General features: G+C 31.5%; 1 long non-coding RNA gene across 1 annotated transcript; it reads left to right on the top strand.

The window, feature by feature from the left end:
* Window positions 1–6753: 6753 nt before the first annotated feature.
* LOC105795186 (uncharacterized) lies at window positions 6754–7325 on the top strand. Its single transcript, XR_001134214.2, has 2 exons — window positions 6754–6929; window positions 7132–7325. It is a non-coding gene; the product is annotated as an uncharacterized LOC105795186 (long non-coding RNA).
* Window positions 7326–15809: the final 8484 nt, after the last annotated feature.

A 15809-nucleotide genomic window follows, 5' to 3' on the forward strand; every position in this document is an offset into this window, starting at 1 on the left:
GCTCTTCTATCTTTCCCTTCAACTCTTCAATCTTATTTAGGCTTGCTTTTAACAAAATTACGGAGTTGCGACTACGATATTGGTCAATCACCTTTCTAATTCTGCTACCCAGGCTCTTAATCTAACATTTTCATTTCGGCTTTCTAACAGATCCCTTTCTAGAGCATTTTCTCAAACTCGAGCATTTTGGAATTTCTTTTCCCACTCATTAGCTCTAATATTTTCTTCTTTGATTTCTTGCAGCCATTGTTCCGATGTCTTACCCAATCTGGCAGTCCTCATCAACAAATACAGTTTCTTACAATCTATTTTAAGCTGTCCAAGTTTTCCTCAGCCTTATTCTTTTATTTTCTCATTTTCTCGGCTTCTAACTTCTGGACGTCGATGTCTAACCGTAGCCGCATCTTTTCCTCTTTCAATTGTTCTATCTTTTTACCTAGCTCTGATCTCCTCTTTTCAAAGTATTGTTTTATAACCTTTAGCTCAGATGGGATCACTTGTAGATGTTCTTCTATTGGCCGAGTGTTTTCTTAACTTGACACGGGAATATTGTCATTGACTTTTTTACCCCGCCACCAATCATATTCGGGGGTCGTCATGGGATTTGCGGTAAATCTTTTCATTTTTTGAGTTTGGTTCCAAGCGTTCGATATTTCACGAGCCTTCTTCTTGTAATTACCATCCTTGTACGCAAACTCACACCAAGATAACCTTTGCATTGCGGGTATAAATTGCCTCGACCTATACTGCCTTAATACAAGTAGAAGGGCCTATCTAATAGCTCCCCATATCCTGAGTAGAGGAACCCAGTCGAAGTCTCCACATCGATACAAAATCTCATCAAGGATCATCAAAGAGGTCATCCATTCAACGTTTTTGTCTTGGAGGCTCTAGAGAATCACCATCCACTTTTCTTCAAAAATGTTGCCTCACATTGGCGTAGCCACGAATTCTTTCAACGGAGAGTAGTTTTCAGAAAATACTCGATAAGAGACATTTTTTACCTTCCAAAAGTGGCTATAGAACCATGCTAACAAGAGTTGCGCACACCCGATAAACCTTCCTTCACCTACTCTCTGGCATGCACTCAAATATCTGAAAGTTTCAGCCAAAATTGTCGGGACGGGCGTGATCTTTTTGTCAAGTCGGTCAAATAGTTGTGAAACTGCATTATCTATGTGCTCTAGTGCATTAGGGAAGATGATCAACCCATAAATACTCAAGGCAAAGACGTCGACTTTTTTTTTGTATTCAGATGTGCTAAGATCAAATCTCGTAAACTTTTTCAAGGGATGCATTTACTATCTCCCTTTTGTTTAATTCGGGCTGCAACTCATTGCTCGCTCATTTTCGTGATGCTCATTAGCCTCTTTAAGAAAGTTGGGACATTGGCGGCTCTAGAATAAGCTTTGTCGGCTTGGATTCTTGGGCAACGGAGCAGAGTTGTGTACTCTTCCGTGGTGGGCACCAAATCTGCCTTTCCGAAAGTAAAGAAGCTATAGGCGGGATTCCAATACTGGGCAAGAGCTCGGAATAAGTGTTTATCCACTTTGACATCGAGTAAATAAGACAAATTGCCATAGTCTCGGTAGAATAACTGCTTGGTTTCATCCTCCCATCAGTCTCATACCTCTTTCAACTCTTGGAGATCATTCTGAGTCACACTGATGCAAGTGAAGTCTCATAATTCTGACATGTACCCCTTCGTCAAGCTATCACCCTTCTTTTGTTGTGTTCTCTCAGACCATAATCGTATGCCGCATTGTCTGCCACTTTATCAAGAAATCTCTTTTCCATAACAAGCTCTCTATTTAGCAACTGAACGTGAATCAACACCCTTTTCTATGATGAAAATGCAATGCAATCACGACCAAAACAAAACAAAACAAGTCAGTACGTTTCATTCAAAGCTAGAATTCAAAGCAAGAAATAATAAATGGAACACCTATTCGGGTAACCACTAGAGGTTTGGTATGGTTCTACCTAGGGTAGATTCTTAGGGCTCATTATATGCGGTTCGGTTCTAAAGTAAGGGTACCTGAACCAACAGATTCCTCGATCCTCACCCATTATAGGCTCATACGGATCGAGTTTGGTTCAGAGGAATACATTTCCCTATGGTATACAGAGATGAAGATCTCACGAAGACATAGGTATAGATGTATCCCGCAAGCAATCCACTATCCTATACAGAGGTGAAGACATCACGAAGGAATAGCTTCTCACTTCCATTTAAGAAGGGCAAGATCGAATGATTATGCAATGCAATATGTGGAAATATACCAAGAGACTCTAACCAATAAAGCAAACATATCATTACGTAACAAAATGATGAAGACCACAAGGATGAAATGCAATGAAGGGATCATAAATTTAAACCAAATTATCAATTTTCGACAAAAAGACCAAAAGTAATCAACTCGCAGCTTGACTCTCTTATTTTTTCCCTAGTGGAGTCGCTAAGCTGTCGAAACTTTCTTTTTTAGATCGACTTTTTAATTTAACAAAAAAACAAAAATGGAGTCACTACCAATCATTTTATTTAGGTGTGATCAGGTCACCTCAAAACTTTTTAATAAAATGTTCGATTAAAACGATGCTCTTCGGTCTACAAAATCCAAAAAATAGGCTCGAGAGTCGATTACGCACAAGGAAAGATTAGCACCCTCGTGACGCCCAAAATTGGTACCTAGTGGATTACTCGATGTCTTAGTGTCGAGAACTGAAAATTTGAAGGGAATTTAAAACACGATCCCTTTTTGTATTTACTTAACTAAATTAATTTTCACGAAAAAGGCTTATTTCGAGTTAATTAAGAAGAAAGGATCATTTGTTCTTTTTATCTTTAAAGTAGATATTCGACTATTTTGGTTTTAGAAAGAAGCCATATTCCGTAAGTTAGGAACACGACTCTTTTAATTCCAAAAATAATGAACATTGCCTCGATTTAAAAGTTTTCCATTTTTATGCATCGTGCAAAAACGAACGTTACACTTGAAGAAATGTGTATTTAGCTTATTCGGGCATAGTTATAGAAACGGATAAATATATTTGAACACGGTTCATGACATGGTTGTAGCAATAATAAAATTAAATAGAAGTATAAAATGGAATTGTGATATCTGAGAAAATAAAATGTCGTGGTAGTAAATAACAATAATATAAATATAATATAAAACCAATTTGTAATAATGACGATAATCATGTTATATTTGCTATTATAATACTAACATAAAAATCAAGGAAAATAAATAACAATAACAACAACAATAACATAACAACAACAACAACAATAATAATAAAATGTGCAAATAAAGGAATAAAGAACAATATAAATTTTAAATAAAAAAGAGTAAAGAAATAAATAAATGAATGAATACATAAATAAATAAATAAAATAGAATAATATACATATAAAAATCTATAAAGGGTTGAAATTAAATAAATAAATGATTAAATCAAAATTAAAATGAAATTAAGAGCCTAAATTATAATAAAATAAATTAATAAATATAAAACGGACTAAATCAAAATTTAAATCTAATTTAAGGGGATAAATTGTAAATAAAAAAGGGTAGAATAAGGGACCAAAATCGAACTAGCGAAAAAGAGTAGGGATTAAATGGAAAATTATTCCCAGACCCCTAAACGCACTGTTCCAAAAGACCAAATGGTTAGAGGACCGAAATGAAAAAAATAATAAAATTAAATGGATAAATTAAAAAAGAAAAAAGGCTAGAAATAGGACCAGATTGAAAAATATTTAAAAGCAGAAGGACTAAAAATAAAAATATCACCCTTAAAAAACACGCGGATCCTAGGGGTGGTTCAGGTCAGGTCATTAGGTCAACTGACACGGCACCATTTCAGGTACCCATTTCTTAAAAATGGCCTAAGGACCAAAATGAAAATAAAATAAAACTAAGTGGTAAAATTGAAAAATAAAACAGGACTAAATTGAAACAAGCCGTAAAAGCGGAAGGACCAAAGGCACAAATAAACTACTTTACAAAAACACGCAGATCCCAATGGATCCGGGTCGGCCCCAAAACGAATCCATTTTGGGGGGTTTAGGGCCTGGACAAAACGACACCGTTTTACCAAAGCTATTTAAGTTGAAAAGTTTTAGAAATTTTATTTCAGACACCAGTTTTTGAAAAAAAAAACTTGAAAACCCTTTTTTTTCTCTGAAGTAGAATTCAGGCCGGCCTCCAAGTCCGGCGAACTCCCCATGACGGCCACCGATCGCAGGCGACGGCTCCGCCGTTCCTGGTGGCTGAAAAACCTAAAAACTCTTTTTTTTAGCCCCTTTTTCGAATAGAACACAGATTTGGGGTTAAAACACGCAAAAGGGTCACCATCTGACCAAGACCTCGAAGGGACCTTTCGGTTTCTCCTCCTCTTTGACGCAGTTTCAGGCGAATCCCTAAGGATTCGACCGCCTTCTATTCTAGCAAGGATCACCGACTACGGCAGCTTAGGTAAAAAATAAATCTTTTTGTATTATATATATATTTATGTATATATATGTGGTCTAAAATATAAAAAAAAAAAAGAAGATACCTTCTTTCTTGTTTAAAAACTCTTGTAGTTTTTTGATTCTTTTTATTTTTCTCCATAAAAAAACTTACAATTTATGGTATTGGCCTTTATAGCCATGAGTTACATACTGTTTGTTATTATTTTTATTTGTTTTTTGCATTTTCTTCGTTGTTTTCTTGTTGTTTCTACTTTTGACCTTTTTTCTTTCTCTTTGCAGGTGGCGGTGGAGGGTCAACAGATGGGGATGGGATGTGCACCTTTGCCATTTTGGTGCAACAGTGGCAAAGGCGCGTCAGGCCTCGGGACGAGGAGCCTCGGGTGATGAAGAGGGGGTGCGGCGCCAGTAACCCTAGGGTTCCTGGCTTTTCTAAAACTAGTTTAAGTTTTTGGGACCTCAGGCTTGTGTTATTTAGGCCATTTGGGCTTGTAACATATTGGGCCATATTTTTTGTAAATGGACCCTATTTTTCTATTGGACTTTGGACTGTTATTATTATTATTTATTCTTTTTGGTTTGATTTCTCTTTGGGCCAGAACTAAATTGGGCATCTACAGTAGTATAGGACAACGTTCAATAGTGGAAGAAAAAATCCTCTAAATAGAAGGATAGAAAGCATAATAAAAAGAATCCATCCCTTGCATATGAATAAATTTATATAAACTTTGATTTTATGCATGAAATTTTGATTTGATCCAATTCGCATATATTATTAACAAAGTTATTGATAAAACATTATTTTATGTTTATATATTACGTGCACAAATAATTATATTCATCAAATATAAAAATAAATTGATGTATTTATTTTTTAAAATGTGTATAATCAAAGGCGAAGCTAGGGGGTTGGCAGGGGCTCCGACCCCCCCTAAAATAAAAAATTAATATTGAGGCCACTTAAAATTTTTAAAATTTTAAATTAATAAAGGTAAAATTACACTTTGCCCCCTAAAATTATAAAAATTCTATTCAATCCTTTAAAAATTATAAAGATATAGACTATAAAAATTAAAATTCCATTCTCCCCTAAAATTGTTCGGCTTCACCCCTGTGTATAATAGAATCAAAATTAATCACAATAAAAGTTTCATTTATATAATTGCACAAATTAAAGTTTATGTATCGATTTAGATTTAATCAAAAGTTCATGTATAAATTTAACATTTGTCCCTTTTAAAAATAAAAGATTGAAATAAAAATCGATTGAGTCTTAACTCGATTGATATTAACATTGTTACCAATGCATAAGAACATAAATCATTAATCCTTAATTGCTTTTATTATTATTGTTATAAAAGATTAATCCTTGATTGCTGTTAACCCAAGAAAGAGACCATTTTGAAATGCCCAAGACTATTGGGTTACTAGCCGCAGTTTTAAATTTATTCAGATTGCAATATTGTGCCGAATAAATCATCTAAAGAAATTTAAAAATAAATAGTACATTTAAATATAAATCTTAAAAAGTGCGATTTACAATACTGTGGGATTACACTGTCAATTGTGAAAAAATGGGTGTCCTGATGACACATTTAATTCTTATTAAGTTGGGAGCTGAAGGCAAAAAGGGAAGCCTGATATTGATGATAAACACGAGAACATGGAGGAATAGATGCCCAAACCTATTCACTCCCCACTTATTCACATATATATAATATTATAATGTTAGTAGTGTTAGTGTATGATTCTCAAACCGATTCTTTACAATAAAAGGAAATGAATGAGCTGGTGAGCACAAGCTAATAAATATAGGAGGGAAGGAATATATGTGGGTAAAATTATTTTGAAGGCCTTTTATTAGAAATCAGATTGTATTTTGCTTCCTTTATTTTAAAATTAGATAAATTAGTTTATGTGCATTAGATCAAAGAACAAACTCATCATTTTGTTAAAAATTTCATCCAATTCTATTGTTAAAAACCAGTCCCTATACGTTAGAATAAGGTACATGTGGAGCACACTACGTGTAACTTTCTGGCTATTCTACTAGCCACGTTAAATTTTAACAGTAGAGATTTATGGTACTTTTAATAGAAATGACCAATTTATTTTTTGATTTAACGTTTAGGGACTATTCTATCCATTTTTTAATAAAGGGTAAAATGTATTTTTAAGGATTTGTTGATTGATTGATTCCTTATTGACGTCATAAAATGGTGGTCACCCAAACTACGAAAGCATCCTTTGGGGTGCAGCTGTATATAATCAATGTATGTGAAGCCTCACTTTACTGCATCTTTTATCGATCTAACCAACCATGTGCATATGTGTGAGATGCGACTGCTGCAAAGCTAAATGTAATTGCAAGGCCGGAGATGCCAATTGCACCGACTTGATCTTAGCCATTGTCATGCCTCCCATTGGAGTTCTCAGAAAAAGAGGACCTAAGGTAATGAATCCTTTTCTTTTCTTTCATACAAAGCTGTTTCCTAATCATAAAACAAAGTTAAAGGTTGTATCTATATTTTAACCCCCAGACATACCAGATGTCTTTACATTGAGATAAATCCTTTCAACTTGATTTTGATATATGTGTTGGAAAAGCTATATTTGAGTGAAGCTAAGGCCTTTTTGGGGGGAATTTGTTGCAGAGACAATTCTGGCTGAGTGTTTGCTTGACAATGGCACTATTTCTGCCGGGAAGCATCTATGCTGTCACCGTAGTCATATCCAAGGAAAATAATGGAACAAAATAAATTGAGATTTGCGTATTTTATATTCATCAAACTCATAATATAATTGTAAAGTGCTCTATAAATCTAATACATAAATCAGTTTCATTTAATTCTATGATGTGGTCCTCATGTCGGAGTAGGTTGAAAAGTCACGTGGGGTAAGCAATTTTTTTTACAAGAGATATCAATTTTACCTCCTTTGATTCTTAATCTTCAATTTTAGTTCAATTACATTTTTTATGTAAAAGATAATTAAAGTGTTACATAGTCTATGTGTATTTTTTTTATAAAAATTTTAATAATCTAATCAATTTTTCCAAATTTTGAAAGTTGAGAACCAAATTAATAATAAAAGAATTAAAGTCAAAATGATAAAAATAGTAAATATTAAGGACTTAAATTTATCACTATACCTATATAAAACAATTAACAGAATAAAACTGTTACATAGAAAACTCTAAATTCTTTTTAAAAATTTCTCAAAGTCCAAAATGAAAATATTAACCATTTAGAATAACTAAAATAGATTGGAAATATTATAAATAAGGCATAGTTACAAATTTAGTTTTTAATATTTACATTTTTTGATAATTTGGCATTTGTTTTATTTTTAACTAAATTTAATCATCAACCTTTCAAAAGAGTCAAATTATTTTTTAACAAAATGTTGACTATAATATTAAAATTTTAATGATGTTGGCATGACAATATGTATAGCAGATCCATGTGTACTTCATGCCATATCAATAAATAATTTAAATATTACAAAATTAAAAAATTAAAAAGTTCATAAAAACTCAAAAAAATATACATGAAGTACAGTGAATTGCTATGTTGGCTTCAATATTAAAAAATTTAATATTTTAGTTAGTATTTTGTTAAAAAAGTAATTCAACCTTTTGTTGATGATCAAATTCAACTTTCTTTTTAAATGTTGAATGTGAAATTTAACTTAAAAAGTTAGGGTTAATTAAACAAAAGAGGTAGATATTAAGGGTTAAATTTGTTATTATACTTACAAATAAATAGTAAAACTCAAATTGATTTGGGTCGGCATTGGATACATCCAACATCAATTTCATAATAGAGTAAGACGGATGGTAGAACAAAAATACCAATTACAAAATGTTGATAGATTTAACATCATCTCTCAACCTCGCTTCCTTACTATCCCTATTTGCAAATTTAGAGAAAAAATATAAAATCTTTATCCAGCAAACCCACAACCAAAACAGATTAAATCTCTCACTTAATCACACATTCATCTCAAGATTATTGTAATATAATTTATTTAAGTCTAAAAAATTATTGAAATAAATAAATATGCTTATATTATGTTAATATTTTTCGTTATCTTTTCTCAATCAAATTATTATAATTTTTCATAAAGAAATATTATGGCAATTACAAGTACATCACAACAAGAACTGCCATATATTATATAATAATAATAAAAGAAGCTGAATATTTCATACGGAATGATGTGCAAGGAAGCGTTGGGTGTTATTTATGGGTTCCATACCTAATCGAAACCCAACACCTACCCATGTATTCGCCCTTTCTCTTTCGGTAATATATTAGCCCAAAGTTGATGGTATAGAAGATCCCAACTCAGCTGAAATCGCATGCCCCACTAAATAAATAATATTTTTAATAAACATCAGGGAGAGAAAAAGGTAGACTTTCATCTAAGTCAAGTGATCCTCTAGAAATTGGCCATTATGGATTCGTGCTGAGGACTAAACAAATAAAGGGGGAAAAGAGGTAAGGGAAGGTTAGACTTTATAATCAAAAAGAAAAAAAAAAAGGTGGTCCTGGTTTTGAAGAAATTGGACATTATGTAGAGCTAAAAGGAAAAGAAAGTGGTTCTATTTTGAAAAATGAAGGCAAAAGGCCCATTCATGTTTTGAATGCAGCTAGTAACGTGGGAGTTAAATTGCCTTTTATAGATGAAGTCCGTTTTTCTCTCGTCCCCATCAAAGACCATTCTTCAACACTTTTTCTATTACTTGCTTCTACTAATTAATTAACTCCCTTTCCTTTTCTCTCACCAAACCCTAGTTTGGAAAAGATTGTACTGCATGCAATCTCCCTCTACCACATACCACTTCTACTTCTTTAATTTAATCTTCCTACTCTACTTAATGTTGCCCTTTTCCTAATTTCCTTTAACTTTGAATTTCATTCTCTATTTTATTTATGTAATGGAGACATGGGTTTCCATGTTTCGAAATTGATTTAATTATTAGCCAAAAAAAATTGGTTGGATTGGAAGGTGCCACAGACCCTGTTACAAACTTCTACTATTACCTCTAAGCGCATACCAATATTTCTTAAATTTATGAGAAATTTAAATATTGGTATAAGTTAGAAATTTTTTGTGCGTTTTCTTGAGCTCATGGTAGAATCCCCTGACTACCCACTCCCTTGCTGGAACGTCTTGTTTGCTTGACCGGATCTCAAACATTCATACAAGGAAACCCAACTAGAATAGCATGTTGCATCTCCCACTTTTTGTTCTCTTTATATCTCTAAGGCAAAAAAGAAGAAGAGGAAATTACCCATCATAATTCATTGATTTTTTTGCTCACTTAGCATATGTAGAAGAAAAAAGATGTAGATTCGTTTTAATACGTATTTATCTTTTTATTTAATAGTAAAAAATATTATAAATAATTTTAAACAAAAATTGCAATCACACTAAAACAAATGTCTCAATTCAATTCCAGATATAATTAAATCCAAATTAACATGGAATAATATGAAAACATTAGACTTTGGTCATAGATAAATAATATATTAAATTCATTCATATCGTCATGTCTTTATAGTTAGTAGTAGTACGTACAAATCACTCTCTTTCAGAGGTCGCTTCCTTTTCAAAGTTGCTAAGAGGGGATTGGCCCTTTTCATTAGCTAATCCCTTCAAGTTTGGTCCCTCGGGACGAGAGAGCTGTGAGCGTGACTTTTGGGATAAAATAAAGTCAGCCTCTCCTCTCCCATTTGCAATCACAAAATGACAACAAAAGCATCTCTTTGTCACTTTCCATCGCTTTGGATGAGTTTCACACGAAACCCACCACCAAAAACATGTTTGTATCAACCATTTCTAATTTCGGATCTCATAAATATCATTTCTTAAGACGATTGAATAAACAATCCCACCAATTAGATGCAAGCATTTTAGTATAATATCACAATTATGATGATATAAAATGAAATATAAACAATGGTAGTGCGTGTGATGATTACTTACCTCGTTCTTTAATCATAAGGTTTAAGGTTTAATTTTTACTCATAAAAGTGAAATACATGTTCAGTTTTTTAATTTTTTTAAAATGTCTACAATAAAGAGATTAATCATTACTATAGACTTAAATATTCAAATTTTAAAAATTTAAAAAAAAAAACACTAACAACATTTACAGTACATGTTTTAGTTAAGACTAGTGTGTAGTAAAAGATACATGTAAAAACGTCATGTATACGTAAGTTGACCTAAATTGGAGGGAAAAGGCCAAAAATAGGGCGAGGCTAGCTGTTAACCTAACGACTGATCGTGCGTGGGGCGGGGGGGTTATAGAGCACCTTTAGGGTTTCAATTTTATACTTTATATATATTTATATATGGAGGCGTCAACGTGAGTAATAGACCGCAATGGTTTCTTTGTTTTTGTTAGGGTTTGGACCTTGGGGTGGGCGGCGTAGAGAAGGGCTAGGGGGGGGTGGTTCGCCATCATATATATTTATATATGGAGGGACCAGCGGGGGATGGTTTTTCTCTAACGGCTCCCTCTGGCTGTGGTTTTTGAATGCTGAAGCTATAAGCGCCGCTCTGACTTTAATGTGTTAATAGATTCAAAATTTCTTTTGGTTTCTGTTGGAAGTTTTGACTCTAATTAACCAAAAAGTCTAGTAATCCCACGTTTGCATGTGATGATATATTCCTTGAATCTTTTTCATTTCCCTTCAAATTACCAACTACAATCTAGATGCCTAGCTACTAGTCTTTATTATCATTATGAAATTATGATCTTTAATTTCTTCCTATACTCTAAATTCATTCAAATTTAAAGAGTTTGAATGAAATTGCAATTTTTGAGGAGTAACACATAAGTACAAAAGCAAAATTTTAGAATTTAAAGTAACATATATTTTTATATAGTATTATATCGTATCAAAATTTTATATTAATTCAATTTATAATACAAAATTTATTTATTTTGGTTAAAATATATCATAAATCTCTGTACTCTTCACAAGTTTGAAGTTTAGTTCTTTTACTTTTATTTCTAAGAATTTAGTCTTTCTACTTTTCGGATTTCAACATTCAGTGTAACTATTAACAATGTTAAAATTATTTTGTTAAATTTAGTTTCATTATAACATCATTTTTTTAGTTGCATGGCTACTAAGGAGGTACTTTTTTATTTCAAAATGTCATACCAACAAATTTAATAGTGTCAACAATTAAACCTAAATTTTGAAATCTGAAAAAGTAGAGACCAAATTCTAGAAATAAAAGTACAGAGACTAAACTCCTAATTTGTGAAAAGTATAGAGACCTATGACATATTTTAACCTTTATTTTCATAAGCATAAAATTTCTTCATTATACAAAATATAAAAACACTCGTTCCTTTTGTATTATTTGAGAATAAAGTTTTCTTATCAATTATTTTAAGAGAAATTATTTGGTACACTTGGACTGTATAAGTAGGATTAGGGGTTGACAGTGTCCTATAGGAGTATAGTAAATTAAAAATAAATATTTAAAGAAAAAACACATGTCAATTTTTCAAAGTTGCTTGTTGAATAAAAAATTACTTTGTCACAAGATAACAAATACTAACTATTATTTTAAAATCAATATAATTAATGTGTAATATATCATATCTTTATAATAAAATGATTTAACACAATTAAAGTTATAGAACGAATTAAAAATAACAATAAGAATATTAATTTTAATAAAATATAATTAAAATATCATTTTTTGGTACAATAAAGATGTACGTGAAAATATAATAAATTAATAATTTATATTGAGATGTAAAAATTAAATTATGTATATATAATTACATCGAATATAAAAAACTCAAACTTAAAAAAGCTCAAATCTAAAAAAAAAATCAACTTGATAAGATCCAAACTTGAAAAAGTCCAAACTTAAAATAACTCGATCTGAACCCATCTGATTGCCAGCCATGTTCTTGAGGTGCGAACAAGAGATTTTAATCATTTATCCCTCCAAATTATTGGTAAAAATATGATACTTAATATATAAAAATAAATTTTACCACTACAATAATGATAATTATTGTTAACCACAAGAGTTAGGTGAGATAGCAAGGATCTCTTTTACCTTAATAAGTCATCGAGAGTTCGATCCTTGCCTCAGGTATAGAGCAGCTTTAAAACTCGAAGTCAACGTCTATCCCTTAATGGGCCTACAGAACGTGGATACATTAAGAAACAAAAACAAAAATTTAAAAAAATTGGTTTTTTTGACACATTCATACTCATTCACACAGTAAGTACGAAGGATTTGTGTTGTATCCAACTGTTATTTGTGAAATTCAAAATCTTGCTTCAGCTCATCACAAAAAAGGATGAAATGGAATATTGATGACAAAAGAAGCGAAGATTTCTTCTTATTTTTTGGGACCTCATATGGGAAATACTAATTGCTTGACAGATAAAAATAACCATTTGATGTGTTTGTTTGGTTGGTTGATGATAGTCAAAAAGAGATTTGTCCTTTTACGTTCATATTTGTTTTTGGTTTTTAGAAAGGAGGGACAACCTTCTATAGATATTATTATTGGGTGTGAATGGAAGAGCTTGGAACTTCGCCACAATTTGTCTCCCTTTTGGTTGGAACAATGACAAGGGCGCTTTTGAAATAACCAAACACGAAACTCATACCCTGTATATCTTTTTCTGGTTTTAAATTTTTAGAAATATTAAAATTCCTTCAACATTATTCTTTCTAACCCAATCAATATTGCTAATTGATTTAATTACTTTTCCAGAAAGCCACTAAATATACTTTTCTTTCATCATTAATGATAGTCCTTTTTTTTCTCTATTCAATAAAATAAATAAATTTTAAATTTTAAATTATTGAATAGAGAAAAGAAAATGATCAGTTGGCTATTGTTGCCTTGTTTAATGTATCACATTGACTTAAAGGTATCCTTCACATGGAAAATTTTATATATTAATTAGATTTGGGCAATTTTCTTTGTGTAAAGCTGGAGACAATCCGATCATTCTTAAATACCTCTATTTTTTATATAAACCAGAGAGAGAAGTTTCCAAGATCCAGCTGTGGCTTTCACTGTCAAATGACATCTTTCAAGTTTCAACAATTGACCAAACTTTTCCACATATATATTGACTAATTAAACTGAGATTTTTATTTATATAAAAATTTTATATATGGTGTTGATTAGCATATCAGCTATATCTGTTAGCTGACAACAACATATTGAATATCTTGTAATTAATGTATATATAAACTGCTCCGTTTGTAATTTACATTCAAAGACAAATTTTAGGTAAGGTTTCTAATTATAATTTTTTATATAAAAAAACTAACTATCCTAAAATCATTTTGATTTTATTGATACTAAGAATCTGTAATACCCAAATTTCGCCCGGCCCGAGCCCAAGTATTAAAATCAAATATAAATATATAAAAATATATATATATATATAATAAATAAATGTCCAGTTTATTACAACAGTAGGCCCAATTAATTTACCCAATCCCAAAATACATCAGACCACTTAGCCCCAATATCACAAACCTAATTACCTAATTACATTACCCAACACCAGGCCCAAATTACAAACCCATTACAGCCCAAATCCCCAACCCGATTGTAGAAACCCTAGCAGCTTGCAACAAGCCGTTGCTGCCGCTCTCCATGAGCACAGCAGCCATTGCCCTCACACACAAGCCTCACGTGCACCACCAACACGCAAGCCTCCAAACGCGCCGCACCACGTCACCGTACGAACGTACCTGCAAACAGAGCAAACAACGCAGCAGAGACAAAGAAAAACATTGTATTTCTATTTTTTTTATTCGGCTATAAAAAGAGCCAACGAAATCTGTAAAAAGGACCCTTTTTTTTTACGATATCAACACACACACAAAGAATATTTGAATACGAGAGGAAAAAAAATTCAAAGAGAAAAACAGAGAATTCCAAAGGTGATTTGAATTTTTCTTTTGCCTTTTTTATTTTTCTTTCGGTTCTCTTTTCTTCAATTATCTGTTCAGTATTCAAGCAGTATAACAAAAAAGGAGAGTATAGAAAGGGAAGAAAATACCTTGTGACCGGATCCTTGTTCTCTCCGTTGCATTCGGAGCTTGAGCGAGGATTCGAAGATCCATTTTTGAAGGATCGTTGTACAGAGCGGCGTAGAAAACTTCTCTTTAGGTTTTTTAAGAATGAAATGGTTGTTAATGCTCTAGGGTTCAGTCTATAAGCAGTGAAAGAAACGTCGCCGTTTGATGCCAATCTGATGATTTCAAAACAGCGTTGTTTAAAGGTTCATATCCGCGTGGTGACCCGATCCGAGGGAAGGATCCGCGCGTTTTACTTCAATGGTCCATTTGCGCCACAGGTCCTTTTGTGTTTTGTATTGTTTTAATTTAATTATTATTATTTTAATTTATACACTATATTGGATTTCTGTTTCAATTGGATCCATGTTTAAACGGCACCGTTTCGAAGATTCTGATCCGTATGCCAAAGGGGATTTGCACGTTAAATTGCTATAATAGTCCCTTTGATATTAGTCAGTTCTCATTTTCGTTCGATTGCACATTTATTTTAATTCAAAATTTGTCTATTGTTTTGTCCTTTTATTATTAAATTAACTAGTTTATTATTATTTGTTACTATCATTATTTTTTTATATATCAATAAACTTAATCTTATTATGGTTTCTATTATTTTATTATACGTTATTATTTTATGTTTTTGTATATTATTACTTAAATTTTACAAATATTTTATTTTAAACATTTTTCATATATGTATATACAATTGACTTTAAAAGTTCACACAACAGCATTCCATGATCCTTTCCTATACGTATACATAATTTATATTGAAGTATTTTATTGTACATATGTATACGATATAATATTATTAATTTCAAATGGCAAATTTTACTCTCTCTTTTCATGACATAAATGCTTTTTTTCTTTTAAATTTTCTATTTCATTTTACTTATTTTGTTTTGTTTTTTCTTTTTAGAACGAATAATTTTGTATACGTATTTTATAATTCCAAAATTCTTTTCTCGTATTTTTGTTTTTTATGATTTTCACTTTATTTTTCTTTTAGATTAATAGTTTTTGAATGTTGATGTTGATATTTGCATAATGTATGATTGAAATTATTGTTATTATACTTGCTTATGTTTATTTATTGTTCATCACTCATTGGTGTATCTTTTATATTTGAATCTTGCATGGTGCGTTGCCATTTAAATACATTACATTTTTAAAAAAAAATCGTGTTTTAATAAAAATATTAAAATCATCTCATTCCGCAAATTGTCAAAATACT

This window comes from Gossypium raimondii, chromosome 7, assembly GCF_025698545.1.
Source record: "Gossypium raimondii isolate GPD5lz chromosome 7, ASM2569854v1, whole genome shotgun sequence".
Taxonomy (NCBI): domain Eukaryota; kingdom Viridiplantae; phylum Streptophyta; class Magnoliopsida; order Malvales; family Malvaceae; genus Gossypium; species Gossypium raimondii.